Genomic DNA, 12486 nt, shown 5'->3' with positions numbered 1-12486 from the left:
TTGAAAGATCTATCAATTCTTCTCTTGTTATACTACATTGTGAAGGACTAATTATTTATCTATATGTGGAGCTGTTTCCAGAATTTTTGTTTTCTTCTGGCTAGTCTGTTTACTTTTGCCTCTCTGCTGAGTTTTAAAAGGGTCATATAAATATTTCTGAAAAGTGCAGAATGAACTTGGGACTTCTTAAGATGCCTTGGTTTCTTGTCCATAAAAGTGCTAGGAATCATTTTTTTCCTATGGGTCATGTCTATTTTGCACAAATTAGCTCTCATCACCAAGCTCTATGGATATCATTTTGTGCTTCTTTAGCTTATTCGGTCTCAGTTCTGCCACTTACTAGCTGTGTAACCTTGGGCAACTTACCTAAACTCTCTGCCTCAGTTGCTTCATTTGTAAAGTGGGGATAATAATTCTAATGACCTCATAGGGCTTCTGTGAGGATTAAATGAGATAATACATGTAAAGTACATAGTACAGTAAATAGACTAATCCCCAAATAAGTGTTAATTATTAATTTATTTTTATTATTATCTTTGCTATATCATAAGACACAAAATCCTCTCTTTAAGTCTCTCCTAGCAACCACTGACATGAGTCATCAGGATATGAGATACAGAGAAAAGTAGACCAATGGTATTTTTCAAGTAAAGTTGTAATTCTTTCCAAATTTATATATAATTAATAGCACCCAAAATAATACCTTGTACATATCAGGTGCTCAAAAAAAATGTTGAACTAATAAATATAAAGAAAATCATATTGTTTTTCTACCAATGCAGTGCTAAGGATTTTATGTGAAGTGAATACTGAGAAAGAAGAGCTTCCCTAATAATGTTCCTTAAGAAGTGTGAAAAAATAAAATAGTATTAAGATTCTTGTTCAAGGCTTCTGGTACAGCTTTCTCCCTATGATCACCACATGTTTACACACATACAGAAAAGAGAAATAGTAAAAAGAGGAAACATTCTTAGGGATTAGTAATCAGAGCCATAATTCCATTTTCTTGAGATCTGTGTTCTTTAGAAACATGTCCTATCACAGAGTAATTATCCTCTTTTATAATCTATGTAACATGCATCTGTGTGTGTGCATACACACATACACGTACAATACACAAATAGGCATTTCTTGACATTTTAAACCATTCCAGATTGGCTCAATTTCAGTTAATCATATTAAACTGTCAAGAAAATTAAGTATTAAAGATACAATCTGGTCCTTCTTGAACTTATTTACTTGTTCTTCAAAAAAAAAAAAAAGATATGGCAGGGAGCAGCTGACTGTTTCCTTCCTTTCAGCAGACAGTCTAATTATGTCTTCTTGCCTTTACTCAAGCAATATATTTTATCATGTATAAAAAGATGGAGAGGTGGAGGATCTCAAACTTATATGAGAAAGTGTGGCCATGTGTGCTATTTTTCCCTAAGGTTTAAAATGCTAGGGCAAGACCACTGAGAGAGACACTTGTGAGTTTCTCATCTCTGAGTCATCTGGGGGGTGCCAGTAGCATTTGAGATGTTACGCCAAAAAATTATTAGGAAGCAAAACATTAAAATCACTCCCATGTGAGTGTGAAACTCAATCTTCTTAACTTTTGAAGGAGAGATGTTTCCTTTAGAATTCCACCATTTTCAGTGCCAATAATTGCACACTGGATTAAAAGACTGATGAGGAATGGAATTGGAAACCTGGAGATAATTTAAGAATAGCTTAGGTAACTAGACCCAGTCTTTGAAGAAGAACTCGAAGGGGGAGGTCTTCAATGATATTAAGTCTTGACCACAGTTCCTTGGACACCACCACAGAAAAAGAAAACACCACTTATGTTTACATGGCATTTGAAAATTCAGCTATGTCATCTTGAGTTAATTTTTACAGCCATTTTCACAAGTGATTTAAGTCACTAATTAATTGGCAAATGTTCAATTCCCATCCACTCTAGTGATCTAGGTCAAGAGAAAAAAACATGTCAATGTAGTCTGCAAAGAAAGAATTAGAGAACTCCTTCAACACTCTGTAAGACATATTCCTTTGCTATAGTGAACCAAATAACGCTTAACATGGTCAACTCACAGTTTAGAAGTAGGTGTACTTCCTACTTTATATGTAGCCTTATGTTTTAAATCTGATTTAAGACAAATTCCTGGAGTCCAAGGGCTTTGTTCTAAAGACTTTAGAAAGCAAAATAAATAGATAGAGGATGATGATGAAGAAGATGATAGGTAGGTAGGTAGGTAGGTAGTAGGTAGATAAGAAGATAGATAGATAGATAGATAGATAGATAGATAGATAGATAGGACATAGGAACCGTCTACAGAATAGACCCCAGGTTAAAAAAAATTACAATTTTCTCCAAATTCATTAATGTGTTAACCATTCATTCTACACACTTTATTTAATGCGGGTCCCTGTTCTAGGCATCGAAGATGAAATGGTGATCCAGAAAACAAATATTTTTCTCTGCCCTCATTGGACCTTCTAGTCTAATGGAGGATATTGTCAATAAATAGATAATCTTACAAACAAATACAAAATTCATCACTGGGTCAAGTAACCACAAGTGAGAGGAAAACAGATAGGAGGATTTGAAAAAGTCAGAGTGGTCAGAGAAGTCTTCTCTGAGAAGTGATCATTGAGGAGATATCTGAAAGGAAAAAATGACAGGCAATGACTAGGTAAAAACAGGAATGAAGGCAATCCCAAGGAGAGAGATCAGCATGTGCAAAGAAAGGCTGTGAGGTGGGAGAAAGCAAAGAGAGTAGGGATTAAGAGAAAGACAGTGGAACACTGGAAAACAGGGGGTAGGATACAAGACAGAGCCAGTGAGCCCATGCTGAGGAGCTTTGTCTGTACCTTAAGAGCAATGGGAAGTCATTGAAAGAATTTAAGCAGGAGGGTGATGTGGTCAGAATTACTTCTTTGTAACAATTAGTCTGAATTCAGTGTGAAGACTGGATTAGAGGGGACCCAGAGGGGCTATGGGGAAACCAGCTAGAATATCAGGAAGAAGCTGTGGCTATTATCTGGCAATGATGGTAGCGTAGATCAAATTGTACCAGTGGAGCTGGATTGAAGGAAAAATCACTAGGATTTCAATTAGATTTGAAGAAGGAAAGGGGCATACAGAATAAGCATATGCAGTAAAACTAATTGCTTTTGGTGCAGGGAGGGAGGGTTAAAACAACAGTAATAGTTTAGAAGGCCAAATACTGCTCATGACTCAGGCAACTGGCATTCAAAATCTAAATAAGTCTAAATCCAGGATTGTGATTACTTTATGTTGCTCTGAGGCCTTACACTTGCTTCCCAGAGCTAATCTAAGACAAAATTCTAAGAAACCATGGGCATGCTACTTCTGGTTATGATATAGAAAGCCATAAAGATTATGACTTTCATCATAACAAAAGAAAATAGATAAACTAAAAATTCTATTTTCCTTTTCTTCTTAAAAGCCTTCAAAGTCTACTAGACACACACATAAGTCTAAGTAAACTAATTCCAAAGAGGGACATGCCTTGGAGGAAGAGCAAAAAAATGGTGATTCTTTTCATACTTGGGGAAAATTGCATAGCCCGAGTACAGGGGGATGGAAAAGTAAACTGGACATAGACATGGTAAGTTTTGCTGGAATGAGGAGAAAGCACCTGAACTTTTAACAACAGTGTGGGCTAGCATGAAATACTGAAATCTGGATGAGTCCCAAACACAAAAATACATCTCTCAAAACAGCAGTTCTCCCCCCTGGGAATTCTGCTGAGCCAGCAGCAGTTGGGGCTGAGCTGGAGGTAGAGAGTGATCTCCCAGTCCCTTGTGCTACTTAGGGTCCAGAGGCCTCCTAGAGTTGAATCTGTATGTGAAATCAAACTAACTAAAACTAGAAACAAATCCCCTTCTAGTTCAAATATTGAAAATCCCGAATTCATCAGCCCCCAAGATACAAAGCAAGAAGCTAGGAGTTAGACTAAAAGGCCAAGAGAAATCATAATCATAATCTCATTGGCAAGAGGTAAACTAAAACTAAATAAAGTTATATCCCAACCCCAGCTCAGCTAAACTCATGATAGGATCTGGATAAAATTCCCTTCCCCAGCTCCTAGACAAAGGAAAGGAGAAGCCCTCTCTGGGAAAAACAAAACAAAAAGATACAATCCAGTTTAGTCCCTATTGTTCTTTTAGGCAAAATGTCTGATATATAATTAAAAATTATGAGACATACAAAGAAGAATAAAAATGTGACCCACAATCAATAAAAGAGTCAATAGAGGCAGACCCACTGATGACCAGATATTGCAATCAGTAGATGAGGTCTCTAAAATAACTATTTTAAATATGCTAAAGAATTATGTTAAATATATAAAGATGGACAAGATGGGTGAACAGAAAGGAATTTCACCAGAGAGACTCAAGCTCTAAAGAAGACCCAAAGAGAAATTCTAGAATAGAAAAATATGATAGCTAAAAAAAAAAAAAAATGTAATGAATAAGTTTAAAAGCAGAGTGGAATAAAAGAAAGATCAGTGAACTCAAAGATAAGTCAATAGAAAATAGCCAAAGTTAAGTACACAAAGAAAAAGAATTCAAATGTCAGAGATAAGTGGGTAAATATCAAATAATCTGACGTATATGAAATTAAAATTCTGAGAGCATATTTTTTTTCCAAAATGGAACTCAATTAGAAGTCAATAATAAATTGATAACTAGAAAAACCCTCAAATACTTAGAAATTAAGCCACACACTTCTAAATAATCTTTGGGTCAAAGAAGAAATGAAATAGAATATATAAAATATTTGGTACTGAATGATAATGAAAACACAAATATCAAATTTTGTGAGACATAGGTAAATCAATGCTTAGAAGAAAAGTGATAGCTTTAAATGCATGTGCCAGAAAAAAAAGAAAGATTAAAATAAAGAATAAAAGGCATAAAGATTGGCAAGGAAGAAATAATCTTTGTTTCAGGCAATATAATTATGGATGTAGAAAATGCAAAGGAATGAAAAAAACTACTAGAACTACTGAGTGCATTTGCAAGGTCATAGGATAAAATAGCAATATATAAAAATCAACTGTATTTCTTTTCTATATCCTAGTAACAAAAAAACCTGGAAAATAAAATTTTAAAAATATCATTTATAATAGCAAATACCTAAACATATTTTTTAAATATATGTTTAAGTCCTCTATTATTGCAAACTACAAAAACATTGCTGAGAAAAATTCAAAATAAATGGAGAGATATACCATGTTCAATGTTAAAGGACTGAAAAATTCATTACTGTTAAGATATCTATTCTCCCTAAATTAATCTATAGATTAAAATAATCCCAAGCAAAATCTTAGCAGGTTTTTTTTGCAGAGAGTAAGACATTATAAATTTTCATTAATTAAGATATTGTGTTGGCAGGAGGAAAAGCAAATAGAAAATGAAAAAGAATAGAGTCCATTATAGGCCCACAGAGATGTGATCAATAGATTTTCAACAAAATTCAGTGAACTTGATGGAGAAATAGCAATGGTGCTATAATGTCAAATGGTGCTAGACCAAATGAATATGTGTGTAGAAAAAAACTAATGTTGATTCTTTACATTATAGCATGCAAAAAACAGTTATATGGGGATGATCATGGAATGACCATATCAAGTGTTAGTGAGAATATGAAGCAGCTGGAACTCCCATACGTTGCTTGTGGGAGTGTAAAGATACCACGACTTTGGAGAACAGTTTGGCAGGTTTTTATATAGTTCAACATACCCTACCTATGATATGACAATTCCACTCCTAGGAATATACTTAAGAGAAATGAAAGCTGATGCCTACAGAAAGACTTGTATGCAAATGTTCATAGCAGCTTTATTCATAATCACCGAAAACTGTCAATCAACCAGATGTCCATCAAAAAGAATGAATAAGTCAATGGTGTTATATTCATACAATGGGTTTCTCGTCAGGAATGAAAAAGAACTAAAGACACATGCAACAATATAGGTGACTATACTGAGTAAGAGAAGCTAGATGCAAAAGACTATGGACTGTCCGATTTCATTTATATTACGTCAAGAACAGGCAAAACAAATATATGATGATAGAACAGGGGTTGCCTCTGGGGGAATGAAGAAATGGACTAGAAAGTGGCACTAAAGACCTTTCAAGATAATGAATATTAATGGCAACACAGGAGTAGTTGCATTCATCAAAACCCATTATACTTAGATCTGTGCATTTCGCTGTAGTATGTAAGTTATCAATAGAGGAAGGAGAAAAAAAAGAAAATGATCATGAAAGCAAGCACACTTAACCACATGAAAAACAGACAGATACACTAAACTGTAGATTCTATTCTCTACCCAGAATATTGAATCTATTATAAAACATGACTTCACAAGGCAAGGGAAAAGCACAAAAAAAGTAATATAAAATTAAGCAAATGCTCAAAGTTTTACTTTAAAAAACAGACACACATAGAACAAGATTCTCCAAGAGATAAGTTTTTACACAACCTGAGATATTCCCCCTCCAGCAATCTGACTATGTTTGCTATCAGAGTCTGCCCAAGGGGAATTTCTTAACATTTTTATCATAAAAAATGACCAAAAAAATTTAGTGTCAGTGATCACCCTCAAAGATAATGAGTGGCAGCCTGATGGAAAGAGCTGGGCTCTGGAGCCAAGCAAACTTAAATTCACAAAGCTTGTCTGTGCCTGTGAGTTGCTCTGTGACTTAGGCTGGAATCCTTGCCTCTCTGGGCCTCAGTTTCTTCATCAGTAAAATGGAGAAAGGATTGTTATGAATGTTAAAGAAGACAATCTATGGGAAGCACATAGTGTCTGGCATACCGGCAATTCTCATATAAGTAGTTACTGATTATTATTAATGGAGAGAAGATAGCCTGAGAGAAGGATGGTGGAAGTAGGCAGGAGCTGAAGTTGTCAGGAGGGAGGTGTTTGTTTTCTGATCAACCAACCCCAGTGTCACATTTACTGATGGTTGAACCCCAGGGGGTATTCTTTGTATTAATGGAACTAGCACATCCTCCCTCAGTTGATGGCTCCAGGGGTCTGATTCTAGGTTGGCCCCTTAACACCCATGAAACCAAGCAGGACCCTATGGGGCTCTGGGCACAGAAGCCTTTCTGTTCAGCCTTCCTGACCTTCCCTGAGTTACAAAGGGCAGGTTCAAACAGTTGCTAATCACGGAAGGGAGGGGACGCAGAGACAAGGGAGGAGCAGTCAAGAAACAATGGTGCAGCCTTGGGGCAGGGTCCTGGTTCCACCTCAAGGGATACACATAACAATATCTTTGAGTTCTTTACAAAACTAAAAAAACAAAAAACAAAAAAACCAACAAATGAAAGGTGTCAGTATTCTTCATTCCAGTTTAAAGGAACCAGAGAAGCTCATCAAGATTAGGAGATCACCTGAAGCCAGATTAAAGGAGTGCAGGTCCGGCACACACCCTAATCTTATCAGCAACCCCATCCTTGAACTACTGCTATAAAACTTCTCACCAAATCCTCCTGGGTTGGGACACACAGTTTTTGAGGGAGGGAGTCCTCTGTGTCCCACTTTGCCTGGCAAAGCAATAAAGCTATTCTTTTCTACTTCACCCAAAACTCTGAGATTCAATTCAGCACAGGTGCACAGAGGCCACGTTTTCAGCATCCCCACAAAGCAAACATGCTTGTAACAAAAACAACAGGGCTCAGAATGGCTACCTGGGTTTTCCATAATCTGGACATGGTTCAATATATAGTTTTTAAGGATCACAGAGACTGCACCACCAGATCAGTTCAAATCCATTCCTTCAGAAGAACATAATTAGAGTAACAATGGATTGACTATTTCAAATCACTTTTCTAAACATCAGTTTAGTGCCTCAGGATTTTTCCATGTCAAGGTCCAATTTGTACAGTCTATGTACTCGGTTCTCTGTGGAACCAGACATATCTTCATTATGTTTGCCTGTGAAATGTGAAGATAATCCCACTAGAGATTATGTGTAATCTGAGCCCAAAACAGTATTTCTCTGGTTTTATACTATTGTCATCACACCACTTCTAAGAATCTCAGAACTTCAAGGAATTGCTTTGGAGATAACGAAATCCTCTCATTCCACCACCTTTACAACTCCACCTATTGAGAATCTGTGTCCAGCTCCACCATTTCCATTGTCTTAAACCTCATTACCTCAAAAGGCCTCTTAATGCATCGATGGAGAGCTCAAATTGGAAAATTTGTTCTTAGGATGAATAAAATCTCCCTTTCAACTATTCCCCCCAGGATTCCTTATTCATTCTTAGAAGAAAACCAGGATTAACACATTTCCCCTTCCCATGGCAGTCTTCCCCCACTTTCGGAGTGGCCAGGAACTTCCCTGACCACACCATCCAAACTAAGATGTTCCTTATTGTTCTCTACTTATGCCCTTGCTGTTTCCTTCAAGGCACTCATCACAATTTGCCATTGTTTTTTGTATGTCTTTTTTATAAGAGAATCTTAGCTCTTAGAGGGGCCACACTGAGCTGTCTTACCTATGGCTGGACCCCCAGCATCTGGCACATTGTGGGTGCTCAACAGATACTGGGTACATGAGTCCATGTCTTTAGACATTTTTTAATAGCTCTAGTCTCTCAGCCTTCTGTGACCTGACCATCTATCTTTATTCCTTCTGAGATTTTTCAAATTGCTGAGCCCAGAGAGCATCAGGTAACAAATCTCTCTGAGTGGGGCTGGCATAAAGAAATAAGAAGTGGAAAGGTTGTGGATCTGGCCAGAGTAAGTGCTTGGCCCAAAGGCACTCCAATTCAAAACACTTTTAACCTCTAGTGAAAACCAAGCAGGACCCTATGGGCCTCCTGGGCATGGAAGCCTTTCTGTGCTCCCCATTTCTTGTTTGTAGGGAATAGGCTTCAGCCTCCATGACCTTCCCTGAGTTCCAAGGGGCAGATTCAAACAGTTGGTAATCAGGGAAGGGAGGGGATGCAGAGGCAAGGGAGGAGCAGTCAAGAAACAATAGCGCAGCCTTGGGACAAGATCCTGGTTCTGCCTTGGGGAATACACATAACAATATCTTTGAGCTCTTCTGCAGAACTAAAACCCCCAACAAATGGAAGATGTTAATTACTTGATGAAGCATTCTTTATTCCAGAGAGAAAGTCACCGTTTGATAACCTCTAGAACCACAGACACTCATCAGGAGACCACCTAAGTCCAGATTAAAGGAATGCAGGTCCTGCACACACCCTGCTCCTTATCAGCAATCCCACCCTTAAACCATTGTTATAAAACTCCTCACGAAATCCCCCCTCCCTCCCCGGGTTGGGACACACAGTTTTGAGGGAAGTAGCCTTCTGTGTCCCTCTTTGCCTGACAAAGTAATAAAGCTATTCTTTTCTACTTAGCCCAAAACTCTGAGATTTGATTCAGCACCCGTGTACAGAGGCTGGGTTTTCAGCATCACTAGAATTGTCGAGCATAACATGTCTGTGAGTAGATTGGGCTTGCAGGCAACCATTTTACAAGCCCTCTTTCAATCCTCCCTTCCTGAACATAGTTTCCAGATCCCTTACCTCCCTCCCCTGGAAATATTCCAGTGTGTCAGTGTTGCTCTTGAAGTTTGCTTAATAGACCAGGAGTCACAGCATGTGGAGCCCAGGATACATGGGACTGTTATCTTCTGTGGTCTGGATAGTAAACGGTTCTCTGAGCAGCCCAGAAGGCCTGGGGTCTCTCAGCAGATGTCCTACGTTGTTGTTGGCTCCAATTGAGTTTGCAGTCAATATGTCTTTTTTTTTTACCGTGAGCTGATGACAAGCCACTTAATAATATTTATGAAACAGCCTAAACAAAGATCTCTGGCCTTGGAAGAATTCAGACATTTCTTGATGATGTTTTCCTTCAGCACAAGTCTTGACAAGAAGAACAGGATTCCCCAGTGCCCTGATTTCCCACAGACAGATGAGGCCCAAGCAACCAATCCAACCACAAAGGAATAATCTAATTGGTTGCTCTTCCTGACCAAGGTAATTACACTAGACCAATAGTTTCCACGTCCTGATGCATACTAGAATCATCTCTGGCCCCATCCCTGGAGATTCTGATGGACGAAGTCTGGGGCACAAGGAATCTGTACTATCAACAAGTTCCCCAGATGATGTGGCACATCCAAGGACCAGAACTGGGGAGCCACCCTCTAGACTAGCAGCATCAGCATCACAATTCTCAAAACTCTGGAACTGAGGCCTTCTAAGTGGCAGATGTATTCTAAAATTTGAGAGCCAATGATTTAGATCAAGGTTGACAAACTTTTTACCGAAGAGTCAGACAGCAAATATTTTAGGCTTTGTGGGCCAAGAGGCAAAATTGAGGATATTTTGTTGGTACTTATATATAACTGTTTAAAATGTACAGTTGTTGGAGGTTAAACCATGTCCCATCCTCCTCCTCCTCAGAAAAGATAGATGTCCTAATTTCCAGTACCTCAGAGTGTGGCCCTGTTTGGAAATAGGGGCTTCACAGAGGTCATCAAGTTAAGATGAGGTCATTAGAATGGACCCTAATTCAATGTGACCTGTGTCCTTATAGAAAGGGGAAATTTGTACACAGAGACAAACACATAGAGGGAAGATGTGAGACACAGGAGACCACTGCCTACAAGCCAAGGAATGCCTGAAGCTACAATAAACTAGGAACAGATCCTCCCTTACAGCCCTCAGGAGGAACCAACCCTGCTGACACCTTGATTTTGGACTAAGCCTCCATAACTGAGATAATAAATCAGTTGTTTAAGCCACTCGGTTTGTGATACTTTATTATGGCAGTCCTAGAAAACTAATACTCCATTTAAAATGTAAAACAATTCTTTGCTCAAGGGCCATACAAAAACAGGCAAGCAGCAGGCTAAATGAGACCCATGGGTTGTATCTAGGCTGTGCCCCACCATATTGGCTCAACATCCTGGTAATCAATCCATTGTTCATAATCTCATAGTAGACCCAGTCTTAGGTCCCCAAGTACCACTCAGATATTATCTCTTTGGAGTGGTTTTTCCATAACCTCTATGTAATGTTGACCCTGTACTTCAGAAGCCTTGCCAGCCTTGCTCACTGCTCTATCCTTAGAACCTGACATGTATCAACTTTCAATAATTATTCAATGAATGAATTTAAGACAGATAATCAGAAGCACTTCCAGCTAGAAGAGACTGTAGATTTCATTCATCACAGTCCTTCAGTTTTCAGAGAGGCAGCTTAAATCTACAGTGTGTCAGTGACTGCCCAAAGTAACACGGCAGAAAACCCGGGATTAAAACCCACTTGTCTAGACTCCCAAACTTACAGCCCCATCCTCGCACCACCTATCCTGAAACATTAACACTTAAGACACAACACTTTATCCCCATTTTTACACGACAGACTTGCAAATAAGAAGCGATGTGTTAGGAACATAGGTGTGGTTAGCAAACTGGCCATAAAGCAGCCAAAGGCAGGGTGAGCAGGAGGTACACCAGAACATTCACTGAGGAAAACTCTGTGGTAGACGTTTACCTGGGCTACCTAGCTGCCATCCCTTTTTTGGTAACCACATCCCAATTTCATTTTGCAAAATCAGCACTTTCCCACAGTGTGTAACCATGGAAGAAGGTAATTCTTAGAGCCTACCTTCCAACTACAAAGACAATGACCCTTCTGCACAATATTCACACAAGGGTACAGTCAGGGACCTGTATGTGCCCTAAGCTCCCCTAATGGGACACTATCTCCCAGACTCTGTAAGTCCCAAGAGACACGGGACAAGTGTATTGGTTACCGATTGCTGTATAGCAAATGACCACAAACTTAGTGTCTTAAAACAACACAAGTTTATTTATTCATAGTTCTATAGGTCAGAATTCTGGGATGTTTTGGCTGGGCTCTTAGCTCAGGGTCTGTGATGATTAATTTTCTATGCCAGCTTGACTGGGATAAGGGATGCCCATATAGATGGCAAAACATGATTTCTGGGTGCGTCTCTGAGGGTGTTCCTGGAAGAGATTAGCATTTGAAACAGTAAAGAAGATGAAACTTCCCAGAGTGGGTGGGCATCATCCAACTGAGGGGCCAAATAGAACAAAAACATGGAGGAAGGGACCAGGAAGCCTACACAAGCCACTGAACCAACCTCACTCATTGGGGGCAGACAACAAAAACAATGGGAACTATGAACTTGCAGCTTGTGAAAAGGAGACCCCAAACACAGTAAGTTAAACAAAATGAGAAGAAAGAGAAATATGCAGCAGATGAAGAAGCAAGGCAAAAACCCACCAGAGCAAACAAATGAAGAGGAAATAGGCAGTCTACCTGAAAAAGATTTCAGAATAATGATAGTAAAGATGATCCAAAATCTTGGAAATAGAATGGAAGAAATACAAGAAACGTTTAAAAAGGACCTAGAAGAACTAAAGAGCAAAGAAACAATGATGAATAACACAATAAATGAAATTAAA

Source organism: Balaenoptera acutorostrata, chromosome 2 (assembly GCF_949987535.1).
Source record: "Balaenoptera acutorostrata chromosome 2, mBalAcu1.1, whole genome shotgun sequence".
In the NCBI taxonomy this organism is placed as follows: domain Eukaryota; kingdom Metazoa; phylum Chordata; class Mammalia; order Artiodactyla; family Balaenopteridae; genus Balaenoptera; species Balaenoptera acutorostrata.
Note: the sequence above shows the minus strand (reverse complement) of the source record.